Genomic DNA, 13,913 nt, shown 5'->3' with positions numbered 1-13,913 from the left:
ATGAAGCTGGCCAGTAACTGCCGGGAAATAACTTTACCATAAACAGCATCCTCAACAACTCATAATGGAAAAATTAGAGAATAAATCCGTTTCATGCTTCTATCAGTCTGAAGTGCAGAACATGATTTTCACACAATCACTAGATACAGAAAATATTAAAACAACGCAGGAAGGAATGCACCTCGTCAAGTCCAACCCCTCCAGCTCAAAGCAACATACAATGACCACAGTTAGTAACCTAAATGGGGGAAACACAGCATTTAGACTTGCATTTTGAAGATGCTCTATTCCACAAAAGTGAAATAATAATAGACATTTAAAATTCATCTTGCTAATTGAATCAGGATATAAAACTCCTATCTTTATCTCATTAACTGGTAAACCTTGAGTATAAAAGCAGAGAGTGCACTGCACTGTGCATCTTCAGCAGAACTGAACATGGAGAGTCGATCTGACCCCTCTTTGGAGTACTACAGCCAGCTAAACAAAGATAGTTACACTGGAAACGAAATTCCTGTTGTACTGTTCATATTCATCCAAGATTCCCATCTCAAACTGCTTCTGATTTCTCATATAGTACCTGTTGTTGGTTAACTGAAATTAAATGAAAGCACTGTAATGATTAAAAACAAAAGCATAAATTCCTCACTAATAGACAATATTATGTTGTTCTGTGACTACCAGCACTTAAAACACACTCCAGTTTTAAGTGAATGTTTTGAGGAAGCTAATGCTTAGTTTCTTCATTACGTTTCTATTCATTTGAGTTCTGAAATACAGCAAGTGCTAATACACTGGCTCTGCCACTGGTACCCTTTCCAAGCTTATTTCACTTATTGAAGGATTGCCTTCTGTTACTTGAAAATGCACTTTAAATCAAGAGCAAAAGGAAATGTAAATTCCAATCTTTTATGCAACTCTTGAACAAGTTCAGGGAAAAAAAAAAACCAACACAACCTTAAGGTGTTTTAGGAAAAAAAGTTTAAGATTATAAATATTTATCAAGCACTATTTCCATTCCTCAGAGTAGTAAGACTGGGAACACAGAAGCGTTTCAGAGATGTGTTTCTTTAAAATATGTCCAATCCCAACTGGATGCAACATCACAGCAAAATTAGAATGCTTATTTTGCAGCGACCATTGTAGTCCCAGTGTCCAAAAGAGTTATTGAGAAACTAAAAGGTAAAAATACCAAACCAATCAAAGAACAAAACAACACCCAAAAAACCTTTAAATTTTCATTGTGTGGTAACGACAGTAGAAACTCAAAATTGAAAATTTTAAAGATGCTATTCTCTAGCAAATGAATAATGCAAATGTAAACTTACGTTTCAAAATTACACCAAAATTTTGCTTTGAAGTCCACAAAATACAACCAATACCTACAAACAAAATAAGATGAACAAAAAATTTCATCTTTTATTTGAAATTCAGATCCAGAGAATGTTTCTACATAGAAATGGTTGAAGATTTGTTTATCTATTTATTTAATGCAGAATACTAACTGGAGTTATTTGTTGCTGTCCTTGATAAAAACCTTCACTGAGTTGTAACATAAAAAAGGGTCACTTCTACTGTAGCACATCCATATGCATCTCTAGTTGAGGATCTCTATTGCTTTTGTTACCACGTGGTAGTACCAAAATATAATTCATCACTGTGAAGAGGTCAACATGAAAAAGAACACAAGCCTTTTGGATATTCATATTAAACAGATAAATACATAATAAAACCCCAGAATAAAACCGTTCCCTAGCATTTTATTACAGTACACTTGCAGAATGTCCCCTATCATCAGTACATGGTCACGGTCTACAAACTGTAGTTACCACAAACGGTCCTTTTGCCAAACCACTGGCTTGTTGGTCAAAGTACAATGACTTTTCATACCCAAACAAATGTAGGAAAGAAGAATAAAACTATCTCAAATTACACATACGTTGTGATTATACAGCACTTTGAGGTCTGTAAATCAGAATCACTTTCTACAGCAGTTTAACCAAAGCATGGTTATGGCAGGGAAAAAAGTCTGAATGTTCAGGCTAATGAAAATTCACAAACATTATAATAAAAGAAATAAACAGTTAGCTTCCAATAATTACGCAACTTCATTTACAGACTGCATAATAGATTACTGATTTAAGTTCTCAGCCTTCCTGCTTGGAGGGTACAATAGCAATAGCTACAGATACTGGCTACACGAGAAAGTGGGATAGAAGCAGACTGCAGAGCAAAGCTGTAAGCACTGTTGGTCACTGTAACAACAATATACACATTTCATGGGATCTACTTGTAATCTGGTCCTGTGAATGAAGTGTCAGCTGGAAAACACAAGGCCATGTGCTACCCAGTTCATTCTTCTCTAAGAGGGTATAACAGTGAAATTGCTCAGTGATGCAAAATAGAAAGTAGCAGTTGCTAAAGACAGACCTGCTTAACATATACTCCCACCAATATTTTGCAAATGTCTAACAGGTGAAATTTCGGAGTGAATATATTTAAACCTTGTAAATTTCTGAGTGATCTTATTTAAGCCTTACAAAAATCTATAAGCAGGTAAGAATGGTGCCTTTGTTGACTGACTTCTGTATGTCTTTAAATGAAGCTCAGATCTGTGGAAATAATACTGACATCTACCTTGACAAATCTTATCAAAAATTAGAGGGACTGAATTCTCACATTTTCTTAAGAACAAAAAATCTCACACCTTTCTATGTCAAAACACCTAAGGAACTTTATAATATCAAAGAGCAGATCAAGTAATACCAAATTATCGTTACATATGTATTTAAATTTAGAAATCTGAGACTGAAAATGCTGAAATGTTATTATAATGACTGCGGCTGATCTGGTCAACAGTTTGCAGATCTCCTACTCAGCCCCTGAGAAGAATAATATAATATATAAACACTGACAATTTATTTAAAAAATTCTGGTGAAATACTCAGAAATATTTTAAATTATCTTTCTATATCACAGTTTGGCACAATAATAGATGTAGCTGGGTTTTCACAAATGCTGAACCTATGAATATTGCCTAAGGTCAGAAATGTCTACAGTAGAAAAAAATATTTGAAAATATTCTGTATACTCTTTACAAAGAATTTTTTTTTTTCAATTACAAGTTAACACCTATGTTAGACTTTAAGACCTAATTAAACAGTGAAGTCTTCTACACTGCAGGAGATTTCCATGCACTTCAGCACATACCCCTTACTCTTAACAAGCTAACATTGAAAGCAAAGTGTAGCACCCTAGAGATCATATGCTTATTATGCATGTCAGAGGAGCTCCGAGAAGATTTAGGGAAAAACTACTACCTGAAAGCTAAATTCCAAATTCTCTGGAATTCTTAGAAGTGAAAGAGCAAGTCACACAGAATTTTAGTTCAGATCTGATTTCCAATTCCTGATACATTCAATTTTATGAACAGTGACTTTGGAGACATTTTCACTGGCCTCGGTTATGTGATCTTTCATCTATATAGTTATAGTTTGTTTTGTCTATAATAAACAAAACTATTCAACTATGCAAATATCTTATTTTCAATTATACAAAAATATAAACCCTTCTGCGCTCTCATATCACATTTTTCACAGTTATCTAGGGAAATGAGACATTTTCACAAGTGAAACAGTGCCATCTTGTGTATTATGGACTTCTCTTGCCAAAGTAGGAATATTTTTTTCTCTAGGGATGTTCACAGATTTTTATTTTTTTTCCCCTGAGAATGATACAAAGTGCCACAGATAAAATCTGAAATTTACTGATGAAAGTAGTTGTTCAAGTAATTCAAAAAGCCCTGTTAAAATAACTTAGTATCTTGAGATTGAAGCAATCAAAATTCAAGCCAGTTTTCATTTGAAACATCACTGGAAAGTTAGATTAAGTTCTCCACAAATACATTTTACTCATGTAATATCTTAGTCTGCAGACTTGCTAAATAAAAGTTTAAATTCAGTTTTAATTAACAGCTTTAAAATTTAACTTATATAGGCTGAATCTCCACCCGTTTATTGTCCTTGAATACCTATGCAAGTCCTCATCAAACAGTTTTTAAAGTATTGTTGACCATCATTAAAATGAACAACACAGCTTACAAAAGTTCATTTTCAGTTTATAGATACTACTCTAAACTATTATTGGTTTAGACAACTGGAAATAAATAATTGGTACTGTAGCATTCCAATACCATGTAAGAATGAGCAAGTAATAATTTTAATTAAGAGTTGACATTTACATTCATTTGAATGCTAAAGAAAAAAACCCAAACAACAAAAAAAAAACCAAGAAAACTGTCTAACAAACACTAATATGGATATGGAGTAATTAATAACTGTAGAGCAGCTCTTTGATGAACACTTTTGTAATTTAAAAAATGCGTGGTGACATGTACTGCCTATAATTTAGCTAGACACATGCGCAGAATGCAGTTGTTTTATCAGCTGATAATTCAATGCTTTTTGCATCCATAAAATTATAAATTCCTGCTGATTATCTCTAACTTTGCTCAGAAAAGCAGGCTGAAGGACATAGCTGTTTATATTACAAAGCTTTTAAAACATAAATAGATGATTTCTGAAATCGTAGATAAACACACTGAATTATGCAGCCTGACAGATTAAAAAACACCTGTCAGCTGAAAGGAATCTTTCCGGGGAATAAAACAGTATAGACAAATGGCAAGACTGAATGTCAAGAGTTGGTATGTACCAGAAAGGTAATTATGAACTTAATGATGTTTACATTAGAAAATAAAAACTCTTATCTATCATAGGTATAATCTCATGAATGCTAATGTTGCTTTTTTAACTTGCTGATAGAAATGTGAGATCATAAGAATTCATATACAGATTTGTATTTCAGGGCCAAATATGATTTGGCACACTGCACAGTAAGGAGTTTTGCCGAGATTAAGGAATAAGGAATAGAAACCCCTACGTCTTCTATCTATTTCCCATGCACTGTGTCATGATTCAGACTTTACAGCTATTTTTATAAACAATTCCAAAAAAAATGAAACTCCAGCAAGCAAGATTCATTTTCTGCTCATACCTTATTTTCCAATCACAATCCTTAAGTCTTCTGAAATTTTCAGGGAATAAATCAATCACTTAATTAAGGACAGCAATCCCTCAAAAATTTCAAATTTATATTAAAACACTTTAAAATATTAAAAATGTCAACTCAAGCCACTAGAACCACCCTTAGTTGTGGGAGTCCCAAGCCCTGACACTGAGACAGTTTCAGGTATTACACCACTAAAATTAATCTTCTCTGGGCATGGGTTGGCACTAGGGAAAAAAGAATACTGAAGCAGACTAATAATGAAATTAATAGTAGTTGCACTTAATGGGGGGAGGGTACTTGCTCTAGGCAAATAAAATTGCTTTGTATGGAAGAGATAATGGACTTGGGGAGAATGAAACCAAGTGTCTCTGGGCAAAGACTTAAGAGACCTGAACTTGGTTCTATTCTGCTAATTTTTTATGGCTATGTTTGACATACCCACTATTTATTTCTGCATATGTGTATACACACACACACACATACATCTGTCTTCTGTGAATATTTACAACATGTATACATATTAAGTCACGATACAAAAATGTTACAACTTGGACACACTGTTTTCAAGAAGAGATCATTCAGTTGGGCATGAAGCTACTGATTTCAGTGTCCAAAATGGTTTGAACAACTTGTCTGGTATTCACCACAGTCCTGTCCTACCTGTGCCTCTGTTTTGCAGACAGAGAAAGGGCTTAATAGGTTTCCTTTCTCCAGCTCATATCTGTGAAATCTAGTTAATTAGTCTGTTGTGTGTATGACTCTGTTGCAGTAATCATATAGAATTTTGACAGTAAAAATGAACTACAATCACCATGAAAAGGCAAACAAGTCCACACAAGGTTTATACTTTAAAAAGAAAGAACAAGTTTTAAGAAGTTGTTTCATACATCATTAGACCAAATGAAAAAGTGGTCACTAAAGGACTTACCCATTAAAAGAAAGCAGAAGCACACCTAGAGAATTTTGATTTTATTTTTAAATCACATTCCAACATCATAGACGTCATGTAATTGTTAAGATACAAAAATAAATCATTAAGGACTAAAAGTGAAGTAGGTGAACAATGCAGATTGTTCTAGCTGTACTGCAGGTAGTACAGTCCACACCACGCTAATCTTCTCAAGTTTCTTTAAAAAAAAATAGAAAAATTCTAATTCTTTTTTAGTCTCCTACTATTATCAAATGCTCTGCTTATGTAAATAAGTTCAATATTAAACTACATTTTACAAGCATCATTACAATATGCTTGCTTAGTTTGCATGCTACTGTTCGGAATTCACAGAAATACGCGTAATTCAATTGTGTGATTACATGTGATGACTAACTTGTCAAACATCAGGCATACATTAGAAAGAAAATAAGTGCTACTCTGCGAACATGTAGCGATTGTATTCAGATTTTAGTCAAGCTAACACAAAAAGTGAGAGGCCCACATTATGATTATAACATGCAATGTTTTCTGTATCAGCTGCAAAATAAGACCTCATCACAATAGGCAGAAGACAATAGTTTAAGCTCAAAGAAGCATGCACATGCAACTAGGACCTCAAAACATGACAACTGCATATTTGCACAGCTCATATTCAGCCAAGTGGTCCTGTATCTGGGATATTTGTTATGTAAATTATTACATATATATTTTCTGAAACAGTGTCAGCCATCCTCTTGAAATAAGTCAAAATACTAAAAGGGATGTACAAGGCCTGCCAGGAAGCTCAAGAACTGTTTGTATCTTTATAATTTTATAATTTTCTTTTTTGTTTGTCTATCATATAGTAAAGCTTTCTGACAGCATAAATTTTGCTGTAATATTTTATATATTTAGGTTACCAAGGACCATTTATTAGGAATTCCTAAGTAAATCATTCACATATCAGTCTAATATTTGCAAAAAAAGTTTTCTCTAGGATGTTAAAGTTTGGTTTAAAAATAATTCTCAAAACATTGCTGATTATGTCTTTATTTTGCTTTACATCTTTCAAACATGACGAACAACATCTACCCTGAAAATTTAGGCTACTTGGAAATAACTTGCAGCAAGGTGGGTGTCAGTCTCCCAAGTGACAAGCGATAGGACAACAGGAAATGGCCTCAACTCGCGCCAGGGGAGGTTTACATTGGATGACAAGAACAATTCTTCACCAAAACGGTTGTCAGGCACTGGAACAGGCTGTTCAGGGAAATGGTTGGGTCGCCATCCCTAGAGGTATTTGGAAGATGTTTAGATATGGTACATAGGGACATGGTGTAGTGGTGGACTTGGCAAGGCTAGGTTAGCGGTTGGACTCAACGATCTTAAAAGATCTTTTCCAACCGAGACGATTCTATGGCTCTATGATACCGAAGTAAGGCATGCCAAATGGCACCTATTTAACAGTGTGCCATCTGACACCTCTATATCTTAGCTACTGTAGCTCTTTGTGTGGTCTCATATATCTTATATGAAAAGTTCAAAGAAGCAGAAAAAATCTGATAGTAGAGAAGTAAATGAGGTTATATCAGCTAGCAGAATACGTCCTTTGTGTTAATTTGACTGGCAAAGGATTGGTAGAATGATTTTTCAATACAATTTAAATATATGAATGATCAAGAGAAGTTCTTTACCTCTAACTAATTTACTACATACACACATCCATTGTGCCTATTGCTAAGACAGACAGTTACCCTTTCACACATTTTCTAGGTCTAATCTCCAGTAAAAACAAATTTTTAAAAAGAGGGCTTTGCACAAGAGATTGGTAGGAGGAATGGTAAAATTTTTTCCATGTAATGGAAATGCATGCTGTGGCTAAAAGCAGATTAAAAGATCTTGGTTAACAACATAGTACTGCAGATATTGGAAAACAAATTTCAGTGCAGACTGTCAATAAGCCACACATTTCAGATTAAAAGGTGTAGTAACACCGAAACCCACTAGACGTGGAGAAGAAAAATATTGCCTGTAACATCACCTGGCAACAGCAAGAGGGCCATATCCTAAGGTTACTGATTAATAAGATTCCGTTTGACCTTTTAGATTTGCTTAATTATTTACTAATAACATTACTATTTATATTATTTACTAAAATTGTTTGTAAACCAAGTCCTAAAATTATTCTGAAACCTGTGAAATGTAAAGATACAAAATAAAGAGGACCACTCACGTACTTTCAATAAATAATGCACATGCCTAAGGAATTTGCTGACTGATTGCTACAACATTTTGTCAGATACAAAATCCATTGGAGGTCTCCTAAAATTACTGTAGGAATGATGTCTAGCTTCTCATACGTGTTTCTTCAATATTTACTTTTTTCCCCCTTACAGATAATAAAGCACCAAGAAAGAAAATCTGGCATGAAATCCATATATGAACTAATACCATTGACTCACTAATGATTCCGCCACTCCAGTTCGTATCAGTTGGCCCCATTTCACAACCTATCCTTAAAAGGTGCCACTATCTTAGATGTTACATAAAATCAGCACATAACTCCTTTAAATGTACCTCATCCAGAATGGAATGCTTTTCAAATCAGATAGTTCTGTCCTCAGCAATGGTTCCCAATATGCATTGCTGTAACATCAGTAGAACAGAAACTGTGTCTGAGATGGGAGAAGTTGCACAGACAGTAACATTTCACCTGTAAAGCTACTTAAAATACAAAAAAACCCACAAAACAAAACCAAGAAACCTACTGGCAACAGATACAGCCTAGTTTGAATCAAAGTTCAGCACTCAAATTTACTGTTCTTTCATGTAGTATTTTGCTGCAGGAAAAATGATCAAGTTGCTGTCCTAACCCCAGTACAATCTTTTTTATCAAAACCAAAATATATAATAAGCTATGTCTTCACTGTATTACTTACCAATGAGATGTGTGAAAGCCCAGTGAATATCACAAATGACTACTGGGAAGACCTACTTCAAGAGTTATCAGTTACTGTGACTATCAGAGTGTGAGGGGGAAAAGACTGGTAGCAGTTGCAGCGCCTTGCTTGAGACGGAACGTGACTTGACCTGCTCAGCTCGCTTCAATTAGTCCACTACACGTTGGTGAAGAGCACAACACTGACTTTATGACAAACGGCAGACTTCTTATTTTTATTAGCTACCTTTCCACATAGATATCTTTCAAAATAATGAAGAATCTGTACATGAACCTAATTTTCTCTTTTTATCAGTGTTTTTGCTAACACTGTTATTACCCAGTGTTACAGCATGTTTGAACTCGCATTTTAAGGAGATTTTCATGAGAAGCAATAAAGCTCATAAACTGCAGACGATAAACATAACTAAGCCAGTCTTTCCAATCTCCTCATCTATCATTCACTACATATCATGTGATGCAAATATGGCACAGTATTACACACTAAGTGAAATACTTAAGATCAAATTAGTTCTTAGAACAAATACACATACGATTAGAACAAATATGCTGATTATTTGAAAAGCATCTGGAAACCATGAAATAAAACTATAGGTAATTATGTATTTCAAACATTTTTGGCAGAAGATATTGAAAACATAAACACAGTAAGCCTCAGACCAGTACTGCTGTTGACTTGAAATAAAAATCTTGTGCCTTAAACCAGGCTTCTGGGTTATGTCACTGAAGAATATATTATGCTAGTTTTGTCTTTTCTAAGGAGACTACTGTTTAGACATTATAATGACAATAACGACCTACTTATTTTAGACACAGGATGAAGAAGCAAGAAACACAAAATTTCTAAATACACTTGTTAACACTATCTTTTATTGTCTAAAATAAATACACTTGAACTAAACCCAAAGAATTTCTACACTTATTGCCTAATCTGAGGAAGATAAGTCTAGTTTTTAAAATTGACTTTGACAATCACTCTCAAAGTACATACCTTTTGGGGTGCTTAGTACAAAGGAAAAATCTCTCTGGTATTTCAAACTGTGATCATTATTTTTCAAACATAGGCCTTAACCTCAGATTAATTATAAAATAATGTTGATACACCATAGAAGATTTTTTGAGGAGGAATTAATTATCTTCGACTCAAAGACTGACTATCTTCTGCAGCTATGAGGCTGGTCTAACTTCTATAATCTCAGGAAATTTGCTTTTCCAGAAGTGGAGAATCCAGATTTTATTCTAGCCTCATCACGAATCACAGCACATTTCCTCAAGAATGATGCCAAAAGACTATCTTCTACATAAGTTTTATTTAACAGAAAGACAAAAAGATGAATCTTGAAACCTCAAGTGAGATGTTGGGGCAGGGGGCGAGTGACTCAGCTTTTGTATTAGAATGAAAGAGACTAGCATCTCCGAAATACAGACTGCAGCTGGAAAGAATAGGTGAAGGAAACTGAAATGGGGTAAGAGATGTACAGAGCTAGACGTTCTTCATACTGATGCATTTCAATTAATCTTCTCCTATACAATTTCATTCATTAAAGGAGAGCAAGCTAGTGCTCTAACTGACGTTCAAGTGCATGTCTTAAATGACATTCATCAGATGTTATCATTCATATTCTTGTAAATATTCTAAATACATCTTACTTCTAAATAGATATTTCTGCCACTTTATCATCTTTGCATGGAACTTTTTTCATGTATTTTAGAGAATAAAGTTAATAAAGCAGGCTTCTAATATACCATTAAATTCAAGTTCTGGAAATACACTTGAAGAGCTTCAAAAATACCATAAAACAGATTGTCTGTCTACTTTTTTCTGCTTCCCAAATAGAGGGGCTTCCACTATTCCCCTTAAGCATTCTATAGCAGCCCTTGTTTTGGGGATGTCTTGATAGTCAGCTTTGTATCTGCTATTTCTGCAGTGTGCCTCAATAGTTAATGCCAACCTTATCTTTCCAGTAGTCCAAAGGACTGCACATTACGAATCTATTATTCAAGTATAACTGCCTAAATTCACCCTTATTCATATCATTCCTGATTAAAACAATGGACTGCTGATACTGAAAACAGGTGGTAGGTACAGCTCTAGTGAGATATGCTACAACAGGTCCACCCATAATTAGACTCACTAAAGCCAATTTTAAAATTCTCTAGGTTTACCAGCATGTTGCAGAATACGAAATCCACCACACATGATCAACATGGTTTCTGCAGAAGATTAAAACCTAAACTTATAAGACATGTTCTGATGTACAGCAGTGGGAAAAAATACCTCATGCTTCATTATGTATGGTTAGATTTGGTAATTAAGAGTATAAGCAAACTGTGATCAATGTTATGCACTATGTTTCTGAATACTTCATTAAATCTATCATACCAGTACTTCAGGTTCAATTAAATTTCCAATACACAGGCATTATGCCCATTTGAGCTGTCAATGTGTCCTAGAACTGCTGCTCCAACAGGCACCGGGTCACACACAGACTCTTTGTTTCACTGTAGGGGTGAACGAACACTGTTATAGGCTGTGGAAATACCGGCATCCTTGGAGATATTCAAACCTGAGTAGACGCAGCCCTGGGCAGCTTGCCCTAGTTGACCCTGCTCTAGAGTTTCTACTACACTTTCTCTCCTCCTTATCCTCTTTATGTTTTATTGTGACTAGTAATGAGATCTGGGCACTAGCAGATGTGAAAAAATATATAGGAAGGGAATTCCTTGCATAGTGAGAAGTCCTGAAGCAGCATGTGAAGAGTAGCCAGCTTAACTGCATTACTAAAGGAGCTGGCCAAACCAGTGAAGCAAGGTTTTATCTCTTCTTCAATACAAATGTCCCCAGCTCTGCTACCATGTAATATTCTTTAGAGTGAAGAGCTGTAAATTTAGGGCTTGATGACATAATTCTTTGAAAAATACGACAAGAGCCTGTCAGTTAATATTTGCCTTTAATCTTTCCTATCTCCTTAATACCAAAAATAGAATGTCATTGTTTTGAACCTGAGTTATGAGGTAGCAGGGTTTGGTAGCTTATTAACAAGGCTGTTGCACAGAGAGAAGCAGAGTAGAATTCTGCTCATTTTGTTTCAGTGAAGACCTTTTTATGTTTCATTTTTTTTAGGATTCAGTAACTTGTCCCTAGTAAAGTGGCGTTCCACCTCTGCTCATCACTGCTTTGAAAACTGGCTAGTATTTAAAACATGGATCAGTGAAAAACAGCACTGTATCATGTCAAAAGGAGGTGTCTGGTGAATGCTGCTGGGATGAGTGCTAGGTCATGTTTTAATTAAATTCCTCATTAGTGATCTGAAAAAGAGTATAAAGAGCATGCTAATGAGATTTACATATCTAAACCGGAAGGTGCCTTACAGTCCAAAAAGCACAGAGAAGTTTGGAATGTGGGGGAGGAAAATCTCCTTTCCTTGATTTGTAAAATTTTCCATTATCTGGCAGGTTTTTTTTAAAAAAAAATAATCAAGTATAGAAATGAAATTTGAACTCAGCTGGTTTTTCTTGGTGGTTTTGTTTGTTTGTTTGTTTGCTTGCTTTTTTTAGGGGGGGGGGCGGGGGTGTTGGTGGTGGTGGGCTTTTCTTAATGAGAAATGGAAGGCTGTTGTAACAAAAAGTATCTTGGAGACAGTAGTGGTGGACTGGTGGACAGAAAGTTAATCAAGTTTTTTTCAGTGCCATTACATTCAGAGCTGGACAGCCCAGACCACAGCAGAGGGAGGAGGGAATGCTCCACTGCTGGTCAGATGCTCTAACATCATGTGATTGAGACCATGCACACCCTAAGAGAGTGCTACTGGGAAGAGGTCATCCTCCACACAATCACAGAACCATTTAGACTGGAAGGGACCTCCAGAGGTCTACAAAGTCAAACTTCCACTGCCCTCACACCCTGCCACTCATCCCTCCCCCAAATCTGCATCATTTTGTCTTTGCATCGAAAGAGCAAAAAGCACCTGTGCATAGGCATATGGGCACAGGCACAGCATTGCAGAACAAGTCATCTGAGACAATTTAGTAGAACATTGTCTACGCCTATTAGTATCACATACACTTAACAACAATTTCGTATTAAAGAAAAACTTATAATCTGAACCAATGTAAAAATGACCAAGGACAATGGATAACTGAAGGGTTAGTGTAATTGAAATGTAAGGACAGCATAAAAAAGTGTCCTAAATTTAGACTGACATCATTGAACATAGTCCAAGCTGCGACTGCTGTTACAGATTTTCAACATTTTTTCACCTTACTGGGGGAAGAAGCATCAAATACTTTTAGGAATTAACTCTTTGCCAAAATACATTTTAATATCATCATGACAGAAAAGCCATGGGAATGGTAAGATATTTTCAAGGGTTAGGTGAAAAGCATGTTGCTCTAATGCAGCTGCATCCAAGTGTATGTTTAAAGTTACAGAACCAAACCAAAACCAAATATGAGCATTTATAACTTCACGATAGTAAAATGAGCCTCTGTGTTTCCTTATTATCAGATCATTATACTTTCTAAATATTGCTAAAATTGATGGTGAACTTTTAGCTCCACTGAAGTCAAAGGTAAAGCTTACCAGCCCTTTGCTTTTTATAACTTCCTGAAAGTGATAGTTTAGATAAAATACTAATTTAGGCACTAGTAACTATCAAAGGTTACCTGTTTTTCCAGAGGTACTAAGCAAACATCTTTTAATTCAGTTCACTTTAGGAATTTTAGTTTTAAAAATAATATCTGAAATAACCTAAAATCTGTGACAGTTTCATCAGTATTTGCAAGAATATTAACCCTTATGCCTAACAAAATGCATTACAAAAGGCATGAAATCTGTATGAATTTTGTCAACTATAGTGATTTCATAAATCTATATTTACTTTTGCTTTCAGTGTACACAGATGATGAAAAGGAATTTTTAAATTTCTTGTCAGTTACAGTTCAAGCAATCTCTTTCATGCTACACGAATTGGT

The 13,913-nt window shown here is 35.1% G+C and overlaps 1 protein-coding gene across 6 annotated transcripts in view; it reads right to left on the bottom strand.

Annotated features, from left to right (window-relative positions):
* Window positions 1-13,913, bottom strand: part of CDH18 (cadherin 18) — a 337,247-nt gene that overhangs the window by 312,004 nt on the left and 11,330 nt on the right. For 4 of the 6 annotated variants that reach the window (XM_027784809.2, XM_055800598.1, XM_055800596.1 and 1 more), the window contains exon 2: window positions 1,329-1,382. The exons of the other annotated variants lie outside the window; for them this stretch is intronic. The gene's annotated coding sequence lies outside the window, so the exon portion shown is untranslated. The remainder of the gene's footprint in view (window positions 1-1,328; window positions 1,383-13,913) is intronic. 6 annotated transcript variants of the gene reach the window in all.

The sequence above is a fragment of the Falco peregrinus genome, chromosome 3 (genome assembly GCF_023634155.1).
Source record: "Falco peregrinus isolate bFalPer1 chromosome 3, bFalPer1.pri, whole genome shotgun sequence".
Taxonomy (NCBI): Eukaryota; Metazoa; Chordata; class Aves; order Falconiformes; family Falconidae; genus Falco; species Falco peregrinus.
The sequence above is the reverse complement of the archived record's forward strand: the minus strand, read 5'-3'. Positions and strand labels throughout refer to the sequence as shown.